The sequence below is a fragment of the Polypterus senegalus genome, chromosome 2, assembly GCF_016835505.1.
Source record: "Polypterus senegalus isolate Bchr_013 chromosome 2, ASM1683550v1, whole genome shotgun sequence".
Classification (NCBI taxonomy): domain Eukaryota; kingdom Metazoa; phylum Chordata; class Cladistia; order Polypteriformes; family Polypteridae; genus Polypterus; species Polypterus senegalus.
In genome coordinates, this window is record NC_053155.1 from 246,022,037 (window position 1) to 246,033,500 (window position 11,464).

Below are 11,464 nucleotides of genomic sequence, written 5' to 3' on the forward strand. Positions count from 1 at the left end.
TAAATGGTTTTTACAGAAATATGCAAGGTTGGGTTGATCCATTCATCGTCTTGATGAGGTAATGTAAGCAAATGGTAAAATAATACACACTCTTCCTTTATTGAAGAAAACAAATCATGTACCACAATTTTCTTGGGAATACAAAGGCAGAAAACTATGAAGAACTAGTTCAAGAGCTTCTCTCTTCCTACCTAGCGATCGGGTGCAACATGTCTTTAAAAATCAAGTTCCTACACTCTCATTTGGATATTTTCCTTGAAAACATGGGGGCAGTCTCAGATGAACATGGGAAGAGGTTCCACTTGGACATCATTAAAATGGACAGACATTATAGTGGAAATTAGAGTGAGTCTAAGTTAGCAAACATCTGTTGGTCACTTCACAGTGAATTCAGGGACTTATAAGCTGCATGACTGCACTTTTGAACTGCCACACAATTGTTATAGTGTTGCTCATCCATCATCCTGAGCTATACTTTGTAGCTGCTGCTCACCTGCACCTGGTTGAACCACTAATTAGCACTATTGTTCCAATGTACCCGAGGCAGTCTACAGGGAACACCCCTCGCAGTTCGCCAATCGTGTTGGTGTTTTGCGGTGATTGAAACTCCACAGGGGAAATGCAAATGGAATCATTTGGTCCTAAACATTAAGTACTAGTGCATATGTAATTTACATCCACTCAGCAGAGAACAGCATTTGAGGGATCACTGACTATAAGAGGAAAACAAACTACCAAGTCACTGCCTTTTGTAAGTAAAACAATTATATTTTTAATGTATTTTTTTAAATCAAAAACAATGTTTTTTAATTTAAACCTTCATCTCTTAAAAACTGAACATGATAGAGCAATTCTACTGACTGATTTGGATTTAGCACCCTCAAATGTACACATAAAACTTTTGACGAGAGAGATTTGTTTTTTTTTTTTTTTTTGTAGACTAGTGTAAGGCAGTATAATAGGTGTTATTGTTTTATTGCTTAAATGTCAAATGTTTAAATTTATACAACTTTTGGATATTAAAGCAATGGCTTAAAGCTCTCTTTTTTTTTTGGTTAATAATTTATAATCACTAATATTTAATTCTAATAAATGTAATAATAAGCTTTATGGTTACTTCAGAGTTCAGAATATTATGCAAACTTAAACTTGAGCATTAGGAAATGCATAAAATAATTATTGATTTTGAATAATATGGGAAAACATGTTGTGAAAACATCCATCCATTTTCCAACCCACTGAATCCAAACACAGGGGTCTGCTGGAGCCAATCCCAGGGCACAAGGCAGGAAACAATCCCAGGCAGTGTGCCAACCCACCGCAGGACACACACAAACACACACTAAGGCCAATTTAGAATCACCAATCCACCATGTCTGTGGAAGGAAACCCACGTAGACACAGGGAGAACATGCAAACTCCACGCAGGGAGGACCCAGGAAGCGAACCTGGGTCTCCTAACTGCAAGGCAGCAGCGCTACCACTGCACCACCGTGCCGCATTGTGAAAACATTTTTGGCAAAAACACCCTACTTTGTTTATCTGCTGGTTAGTTTTCTCTTTGGTAATTTTTATTCCAATTTCTTTTTTCATCAAGACATTTACGTATGATCAATATTAGCTGGAGAGTAATGTCCTCAGCCAAAGTTTGGTACAGCACCCACATCACACAATTTAGGTAAGTCAATCAACATTTCTGAAAAGCAAGAGACAACACAACTGGATTACTACGAAAAAACATGAAACTCAACAGCTAGGAATTAGAATTTGGATCAACAAGCTTTTCCCACAATGTGTCCCCAGCCAAAGGGCTTTTGTTATCCATATAGACCATGATGCATTCCAAATGTTGTAAGAAAATAGACTTCACCATCATTTAAGCAATGTTAATAAGATTTTATCATTCAGATATAATTGTTTTTATAAGCTCTCTAAAGTATGTAGTGCTTTTATATTATTAAGTATCTTTTACAAAAGTAAAAATGTCACTTTATTGAATATTTCACACATTTTCCTTTATTATTCATATCTTATTCTATTAATGCTTTGTTTTGCCTAAGCTGGTGATCTTGCCTACCATAGAAACTTTCATGAATGTGCCTCTTCATTTGGTGAGTGGGAAGAGTGTTTATTAATTTAGAAATCAGTATCTGTAGCATTTCTATCATTTTCATTTATTTCCATTCTTATTTGAATATTTTCAATTTGTACATGCAGGCGTATAACATTCTGCTGTAACTTAATTGTTAGTGATAACATCTGGTGGGTGTTGAGAGATATTCTATAACCTGGGTTTCCATTGGAAATTGCCATCTGCTTCATGCACTTCTCTATAGGATTTCAAGACTAAGCTGCTCTTCAAACGCCCACCCATGTACAGTATCACTTATGTATTTGCAGTCAACATTCTTTAATAAATGTTCACTTGTTTAAGCCTGCTTCACTACTATATATTCATAATGCTTCAGTTTTAGTCTTTCCACTGCTAGTTACAACTCTTCCCTGTTAAATTTAACTTTTCTAGTGTAATAATCTGACAATTTTAGCAATTCCTCTGCACAAAGCTAATTTAAGAATTTTAAATGTGCATGCCTACTATAACAATACTGATCTGTTCAATCCATCCATTTCCTATTCAGTTCTCCGGCACAAGTAGTCAGAGTTTATAGCAGACTAATTTGGGAAATACATTAACACTTGTTGGAGAAATCTATCCTCCTAACGTCCCTTAGTACGTGGGAATACACTGTAACTGGAATACCCAGAGTAAAACCCATGTTAACATAGATAGATGTGATTTGTGAGTGTACCCTGTAACAGACTGGTTTTTCAGCTAGAGGTAATTCCTGCATTACACCAAATGCTATTTTATGTTCATGCTCCCTTGACACCAAGTTGGTTTTAGTGTGTGATAATGGACAGGTGGTTGGAACATACTTGAATGTTAAAATTTTGATGCCTCATATTACTCAGCAGCATTCTTGTAAGTATATTGACAAAAGACACTCTAGAATTCTATAACCTTTAAATTCCTTGAGACCATTGACTCGTATTTTCAAAATGCTACAAAACATGCATTTTTGGTATTGATGACTTTAAGATAGTTCAGCATGCATGACTACGGATCTGTGTGAGTGTGAATGGCTTTTAAAGACATATCTTTTTAAACAAGGTTTTATGTGCCGATTGTATTTATTATAGTTTAGGCTTTCATTTATCTTTTTTTTAATTCTGGCTGTCTTATTTTTTATGTTTCTTAACTGCTCCTTGAGTATCATGAAAGGTAAAATAAATACATGTATTATTATTATTATTATTATTATTATTACATTTACAGATGTGTGAACTCCTGTTCTTGAGCAGTTTTTGATGGTGGAATGACTTGCTTTTAGATGAAGATAGGACTTTGTACAGTTAAGCAAACAATGGGTAAAGTTTTACAGATTCCTTGTCTGATTTCCAGATTTCAGTATGCCATTATCTTTTATGTGCTCTGTAGTTCCCTGTATGCTTCTGTGTTATATAATTCTGGCACCATCTGTCATGTCACAGGGCTGATGGCTTTACATGATCCTCAAGAGCTGCCACTTTCACAGATGGAAATGGTCAAGTAGCATTCACTCCCTGACACCCTATCGATTCCTGAAATTAGAAATAAACTGACAATGTATCTATCTTTAATTCCTCTATAAGTTGCAGCGCAGATAAAAATGATATGGGACAAAGTTAAATAAATGAAAATTTCCAAAATTTGGCATTAAACACACGAGAAGTGTTAATCATTCAGTCTTTGCTTCCAGCTACAGCTGCTGTGACAGATGGTTTTGTTTTTGAGTAGGTACTGACATATTTAGAGTGAGATCTACTGTAAGTCTTTCAATGGATTACTATTTGTATTGTTAGTACTTTGATATGATATTCTTAACTTATATTGATCAAATTCAGTTTATTTTTTACAGCATTCCAGTTTTTCTTTTATAATTTGACCTTACAGCATTTCCTAGTCTTTACTGTTTGTATACCAAAGACTGTACAGTAAGGTTTTTTTGCCCAGATTTCCACCATCCACAGTATTTTCATTTTTTTTTTCTTTGATTCCATGAACTAAACCATGGTATGATACCATTGGTATCCAAAATAACCATGAAACCTTTACTTAAATTTTACTCTTTCTGTTAAGCTATACATCACTATATTTGTGCAATCAGCAGCCTTTTTATGGATGGTCCATATTTCTCACTGTTTTTCTTTTTTGATTCTGTACTTATTTAGTAGTTACTGAGTATACTTGTATATTTATTTACTTACTGATCTGCCAATTTACGTATTTATTTTTTTTTAAAGAACTTCTGTAAAATGAAAAGTTCTATCTATCTATGTTCTCCAAAATATCTTTGATTTATTTCCATGTTAGTGTGATTCTTATATGTGCTGTGTCATTGACTTGCACCCCAAAACACAAGGCTGAGTTTCAGTACTTCAGCAAAACCAGCTTTATTCAATTTGAAACAGGAACAGCACAGTTAGTTATTGCAGCGGGAGCTCCCATACACAGACACAGCAAATGGGCAGAGTTGAGGCCAGGTCAGTGGCCTAGTTATATTGTTTCCTGCATTTATAATGTTTCTTGTATCACACATCGGCGACAGTTTTGTATAACGTGATCTTGTTCAGCTCATAGTTGTTTCCACAGCACTATGCTGCTGCACTGCGAACCTGCAGTTGCCTCGGTGATAGATAAGCAGCCCTCCACAGACGTGGCAGTCGTGCTTCAGTGTGTCTTCCCATTGGGTGGGGGTGGGGGGTGTCTTAAAAGAGTTCAGAAACCACACAGTGCTTATAACCTTTTTCAGCTCAGCGAACCTGTATATAATGCTAGTTGTAACATGAGTGACAGCTGCTATAGATGACACTGGAGGAATTATCCTCACTTAATATTATAAGGAACAAATATGCATACACACTCCAGTCTGCTTCTGTTGTAACAGGGACTGAGATCAATCTTTTCAGCTGCCAATCTCACCTCACATGTGGGTTCAAACTCTGTCCCTCACACTCTCCAACTACAACAAAAGTGTCCCTCACACTCTCCAACTACAACAAAAGCTAAACACCAATTCCATGAAGAAGAGCTTCTGCAGCTATTATAGTTGTCTGTGGAGACAATGACAGAATTTCACTATAACAAGCTCACACATTAAAACCTATTACTCCCAATGAAATCTTACACTATCGGCTACAGTATAACAAGTTTTGGTAAAACAGAAACAGAAATCATGTTACCACATTGCCTTTTCCCACCTCATGTTACACATTGCCACAATTCTTCTGCAGCTCATCCTCTAATCAAAAAGCAGTCCTTTGCCTCCCTTATGAGTTAAAAATGTACTTCTTTAGGGCTGTGTAGCCGCTGCTTGGAAACATACTGTCAGGGTAAACTATTCCCCTGAAAATAGGTTGTTACACACTTAGAATAAAAGGCAAAAAAAAAAATAGAAAAAATGTCTCTGTTCTAAACTTAGCTTTTCTTGTCAAACTTTAGTTGTTTCTATACTTAAAGATCCTTTACTGCTTTTTCAGTACACTTTAAATGTACGGCGCTGTACATTCAATGGAGCATGTTGTCTTTCATCTCACTTGGCACATAAGGCACGCTTTAAAATCATGTGCCCTCAGTGCCTTACAAATGACAAGGCACTTCACTGAGTATAATGTATAGTCAGAGAGGCTAGAAGTAGTTAGAATATACCAATTCAATTCAACTTATGGAGGTTGTAGGAACCTCCCATAGACTATGCACTAATATTTAGGCAAACATGTATATAACTTAAATAACCAGCAAATGGCTCTTACAGGTCCAGCTTCATCTCAAGCATCTATTACCACATTTTTCTGCATGAAGGTGATAATAGCCATGTAAGGACTAATAGGACTAATATATGGAAGAATAAACTGTGCCTACTTCAAGAAACAGCCAATGTTTGAAATATGAAATTTTTAAAAATGTTTGTTTGCAGTGATATTGCTAATGATTTGAAATGAATAGTTAATGTAAAAGTAATTGGCTCATATTGAAGTAAAGTAAAATAATTGTCTCCGCTCCTGCATAGCCAATTAGGGGCCGGAAATGTAAGAGCCAATCTTAGAAAGTTAAAGTTTTGAGTTAAACTCATATTGATGTTTGCTTAATTTAAATAGAATATTAATGTCTTTCATAGTCATAGCTTATGGTATAGTCTTTTCCCCCTATAGTTAACAAGAGATAGAACCTTCTTACTATAACTGAATAACAGTGTGATAATAAGCTCAGTTTGTTTGGAACAAGTCCCAGTAAAGAAGGACTTGAAAGACCCATTTAAGCTTAGAAATGGGATAAGCATACAGTTTTCTGACCGTTTTGAAATGGTTCAGAAATATTAAGTAAATAGTAACGATTTGAGATGTAACAAGATTAATCTATAATTGAACTTTTCTTAACATTAATTTTTCTCTTTTTTGCTATTTTAATTTCCTTTTTTTGTGTAAACTGTTTTACTTTAAAACTTAACTAAACTTTAAAAAACGAAGATACTTTGTCTGTGGAATCATTTCCGCGTCAGGCTTTTGTTGAATCCCATTTTTGAGTTGAAGCTGCAGAAATAGCCATGTAAGGACTAATAGGACTAATATATGGAAGAAAGTGGGAGTTGCCTTTCATGTACATTTTGGGGTAATAAGTTCAGAATTAATTCATAACTTTGAAAAATACATCCGGTTAGAGATGTTTTCTTCTTTTTAGTTGTTGTGGTCAGTTTGATGCCAAAATGTAAACACATTAAGAGGGTTTCAGTCATATTTCTAATTGGTAGAATTTAATTTTTTTTGTTTTTGTTTAGTAAAGTTAGACAACTGTCAGTGAGAAATATATGATACTGTTCCCAACCTCATTCCTACGGTCCACCTGTGGCTGCATGTTTTTGTTTCAACCAGGTTCACAATCAGTGAGAATCAATAGTAATTAATCGTATTTACTTAGCTTGTCCTTTTTTCTTTTCTCATATTCTACATTCAGATAAGCACAGCAGTGAGATTTTTACATTTATAAGATATTTAGAAGTATTTCTATTTTTCCTATAGCTTTAAATGCTTAACTCTTTTTTGTTGTTTCCCTATTGCTTTTCCATTTTGTAGTTGGCTCCTTTCAATGTCTCCTAATAATGACAAAAACAAGAAGAGTAGACTCCCTGGCCAACAACACTGAATGATGACAAGCTGCAACTACTTCAGAGTCAGACCCACTTACTAGTAAATATAGTAATGGATTAGAAGACCTGGAAAAGCAGAATGAAAATCAGGATGAAAATACTGTTAAAAAGTAAAAAAAAAAACCACATTATCCCCATAAACCCGCTTAGTACATTTTAATAAAAATGTTACCAAACTTAATTGTGTATTTTCTACATTGACCACAAAACATAGAAACTGGGAAATAGTAGCTCACTTAATTAGGCTAAGAGTCCAATTAAAAACAGAAGTTTGTTATAACAAAAACCTGTAGCCACAGTTGATCCCCAGGAATGAGTTTGAGAAACACTGAAATAGAGTGTGGTGTCCAATATGGATCATTCCTTTGTCCATTAACATTCACGTCACAAAAGTTCCCCTTCGGTAAAGTCATCAAACACAATTTGTCTCACATTTTAGATGGTACTTACAGTTACTCTTGTAGTACAGTTTGCAGTGATGTGTTATTTTTGATCTCCTTGCTGACAGATATTAACTCCTTTACGTTACCTGCATACTATCTCCTACTTATTATTGCCAGAGGTGGGTAGTGACGAGTTACATTTACCTCTAAGAGTAGTTTTACTGCACCATACGTTTTTCACTTTTACTTGATTACATTTGTGAAGAAGAAACGCTACTCTTACTCAGCTACATTGGGCAACACTCGACTCGTTACATTTTCTGTTTATGTATTGCACTATTTTTGCCAGAGAGAAGTCATAAGTGGGTCTACTGCATGACTGTTTCACCAATCATACATAGCAACAATAATCACATGACTACATTTCACCAATCAGATGTAGCCATGCAGTCACATGACCACACACAAACTTCCTGCGAGAGACTTTTTAGTCATGCGGGGCTCCTGTTCACTGCTAAACAGTCACAGCTTCACTACAAGAACCTTGAGAAGCTTAACCATCACTTGACTGAGTGAAGAACAAGCATGTTTTAACCAAACATGCACAGACAGTCATGGTAAAGTGAGACTTCTTGTATGTGCACAAGCTGCCTTGTGTTCTAATGTTATTTTCTATCAGTTGTGCTATTTGGAGGGCAAGTGTGTGACGATGCCAGTCCCCTACAGACTCCCTCTTCCCACATGGGATTCTGCTGAACCCACAATGTCGATAGGTATGACCAAGAAGAGCTGACATATTAGGATAATTCACTGAAGAGGCCAGAAGGAGAGGATGGTGGAAAAAGTGCTCAAGTGCTTTTATTAAAAAACAGTCAAAACAAAAGTAAAATCAACAAAAGTGTCAATGGTGCAGTGTTCTAAAAAACAATACATATATAAATCCATAAAAATCATTGTGAAAAGTAAGGATAAAAAATATCAGTAAATAAATCCATTAAAAATCCGAGGTTAAAATGCAGACTAACTCCTCCTGATCTTAGCCCACCTCCTTCTCATTCTCCTGGCTCACCCATTGCTTGCGTAGCTGGTGGAGACTCAGCAGCCACAAGCTCCTTTCTGCTGACCTTTTCTTTTCTCCTTTTCTATGATTCCCCCTTCTTTTTTGTGCTGACTCGTATATATACACTCCCATCTCTGTGGGCCTTAATCACATGCCACAGGAAGCCAATGAAGTAATTGAGATCGATTGCACTCACACGTGCAGGTGCGACTCGCTCCAACTACCTCATTAACTCCCCGCAGGTGTGCAATTGCGCCAACGGAGAGTGACACTGCTTTATGGATTTGAAACTGGCCTTTTTTTTATTTTTTTGAAGCTGCGAACCCGCTACACCACAAAGTGAACATGCAGTATTATACTGTCAGTGTACAGAATACCTTGTCACTGTAAGCAATTTGCACTGTTCAAAGATACATGTTACTGTCCCTATTGTAGGTATTGACTTCAAAAGCTTTGTTGTGAAAAACTGAGATTTGGAACTTTGTTTTATTTGTGCATCTTTATTTTGTAAAGATGTTATTTATGTTTACTCATTTTTTTATTTGGAAATAGCAGAATTTTCACATTATTTTATATTTTTGTCTTATTACATTTCTAAAAAAATAAATAATATATTATGTTCAGTTACTCAGTACTTGAGTAGTCTTTTCACCAAATACTTTTTTACTCTTACTTGAGAAATTATTTGAATGACTACTTTTTACTTCTACTTGAGTAATATTATTTTGAAGTAACGCTACTCTTACTTGAGCACAATTTTTGGCTACTCTACCCACGTCTGAATATTGCCCATGTCTGCTCTTCACTTTCAGAAATCCTAACTCGTGTTTATTGCCTCATGTCTGCATTACTGTAATTCATGATATACCGTGCCTTCCTTGTCAAATCTCTCAGTTAACTGTAGTATATTCAAAACTCATCTGCTAGGAAATCTGCACATTCTGTATTAATCCTGTTTTTTCCAGTTACTCTGATTTCCTGTAACCATTTTCATTCAATACAGAACTCCTTATAATTGCATACTATACATAGCACTAACTGACATTGCCCCTCTTATCTTTCTGCTCACCTTCAGCCTCATACTCACGCTTGTTCCCCACATGAAATGTGGTCATTTAGTGCAGTTGTTCCCAAACTGTACACACTCTTCCTCAATGTCTCCACAAGCATTTCCTCTTTCCAGTCCAATCTTAAAATATATCTATTCAACCAATCTTACCATACATTTAGTAAGAGCTAACAGTTTTATTTTCTTTACATTGCTATTTTGCCATTTTTTGTCTACCACTTCTTATTTTACCTGTACATTTCTAAAATTAATTTAAAATTATTTATACTCTGTTGTGTTTGTATTATATCATCTCAAATATGTTGTTTTCACTTTGGTTTTCTTTGTATGTATTTGTTAATTTATTATTGTAACATGACCTTGTGTTTGAGATAAGATACTATATACAGTAAGAAAGACTTTTATTATTAACATAAAAGAAATAAGTTGAATTTCCATATCTTTGCAGATGACACAGAGCTATTAATGTCAGTGGCGACAATTGACTCTGATGCTCCTATATGATTGAATGCCTGTCTACAAGAAGAGTGCAGTAATTTTCTCAAACTCATCAAGATAAAAAAAATCATCTAACTTTACAGACAAAGCCAGAAGTAAAGAAAGTAGGCATCATCACTGAATCTGAACTAAAGTTCAAATCTCACATTACCCATGTTACAAAGGCGGTGTTTTTCCATTTATGAAACACAGTGCGAGTTTGACCATTTATGTCACTGCAGGATGCTGAGAAGTTGACAGATACTTTTGTTTTTAGCTGATTAGACTAATGTAATGCACTTGTAACAGGCAACACACAATCATAATTTTAGAAATAGATCTTTAATAACTGGCAAAGGTTCAAATCTGTTAAAAGATTAATGTTACAAAAAGCTTATAGCCAAATATTTTGAATATGTAACAGTTTCAAATTTTCCTTTTCTTTCTAAAGCACGTTGGCAAAATGAAACCTCAGAAGAAAGACAAAGTCGCTTAGCCGCTAACATTGGCAAAATGGTATCCCTTTCACTTTTCCTCCCTCTGCTAATGCACAAGTGATGTGAGCATGTCGGCAAAACGAATCCTCCTTGGAAAGAGATGCCCAGAGTAGTTCCTTTCAATTACCTGACATATATACATTTCAATTTTTTTTCTGAGGATTTCAATAGTTTCTAGGACCTCAGGCTTTTAACAGCACAGGCTTACACAGCTAGTGTATTAATAATATTGTAAAATGCCAACGAGGATATAGGTGGTCAGGTGCTCTACCTCACCAGAACTTTGAGTGTTATAACCAATGGTGGTCCCGGGATTTTTTCCTCCTCAAATGCTTATCTAAATTACATTGTAATCCTAATGCATTCATGTTTTAAAATGTTTATGTTAATCAAATAAATTGATTTTTTTCTGTTTTACTATGTTTTCATTTGTGAAATCAATGTATGCTTTAAGTGCTCAGGAGCTGTACTCAATTAAGAGTGCTACACAAAACTAAACTAAATTGATCTAAAATGAATATAAAGTTGAAGAGATATGGTAGTGTTGTGGGAAAAAGTTTCCTCTGTTTTCAAAGAAGTAATTCATGGAGACCAGCTGGAAAAGCAGAACGACTCTTTATTTGCACATAGACATGCACAAATGTGTCAGTTCATGGAGTAAGCAATCATTAATTCAATTTGTTCCCTTTTATACTTTTATATTACCATTACCTTGTCTATTATACCATATCATC

General features: G+C 35.3%; 1 long non-coding RNA gene across 1 annotated transcript; it reads left to right on the forward strand.

The window, feature by feature from the left end:
- The first annotated feature begins 691 nt into the window (after positions 1-691).
- Positions 692-10,680, forward strand: LOC120524671. The gene is made up of 3 exons (XR_005632816.1): positions 692-751; positions 3,338-3,429; positions 10,205-10,680. It is a non-coding gene; the product is annotated as an uncharacterized LOC120524671 (long non-coding RNA).
- The last annotated feature ends 784 nt before the right edge of the window (positions 10,681-11,464 follow it).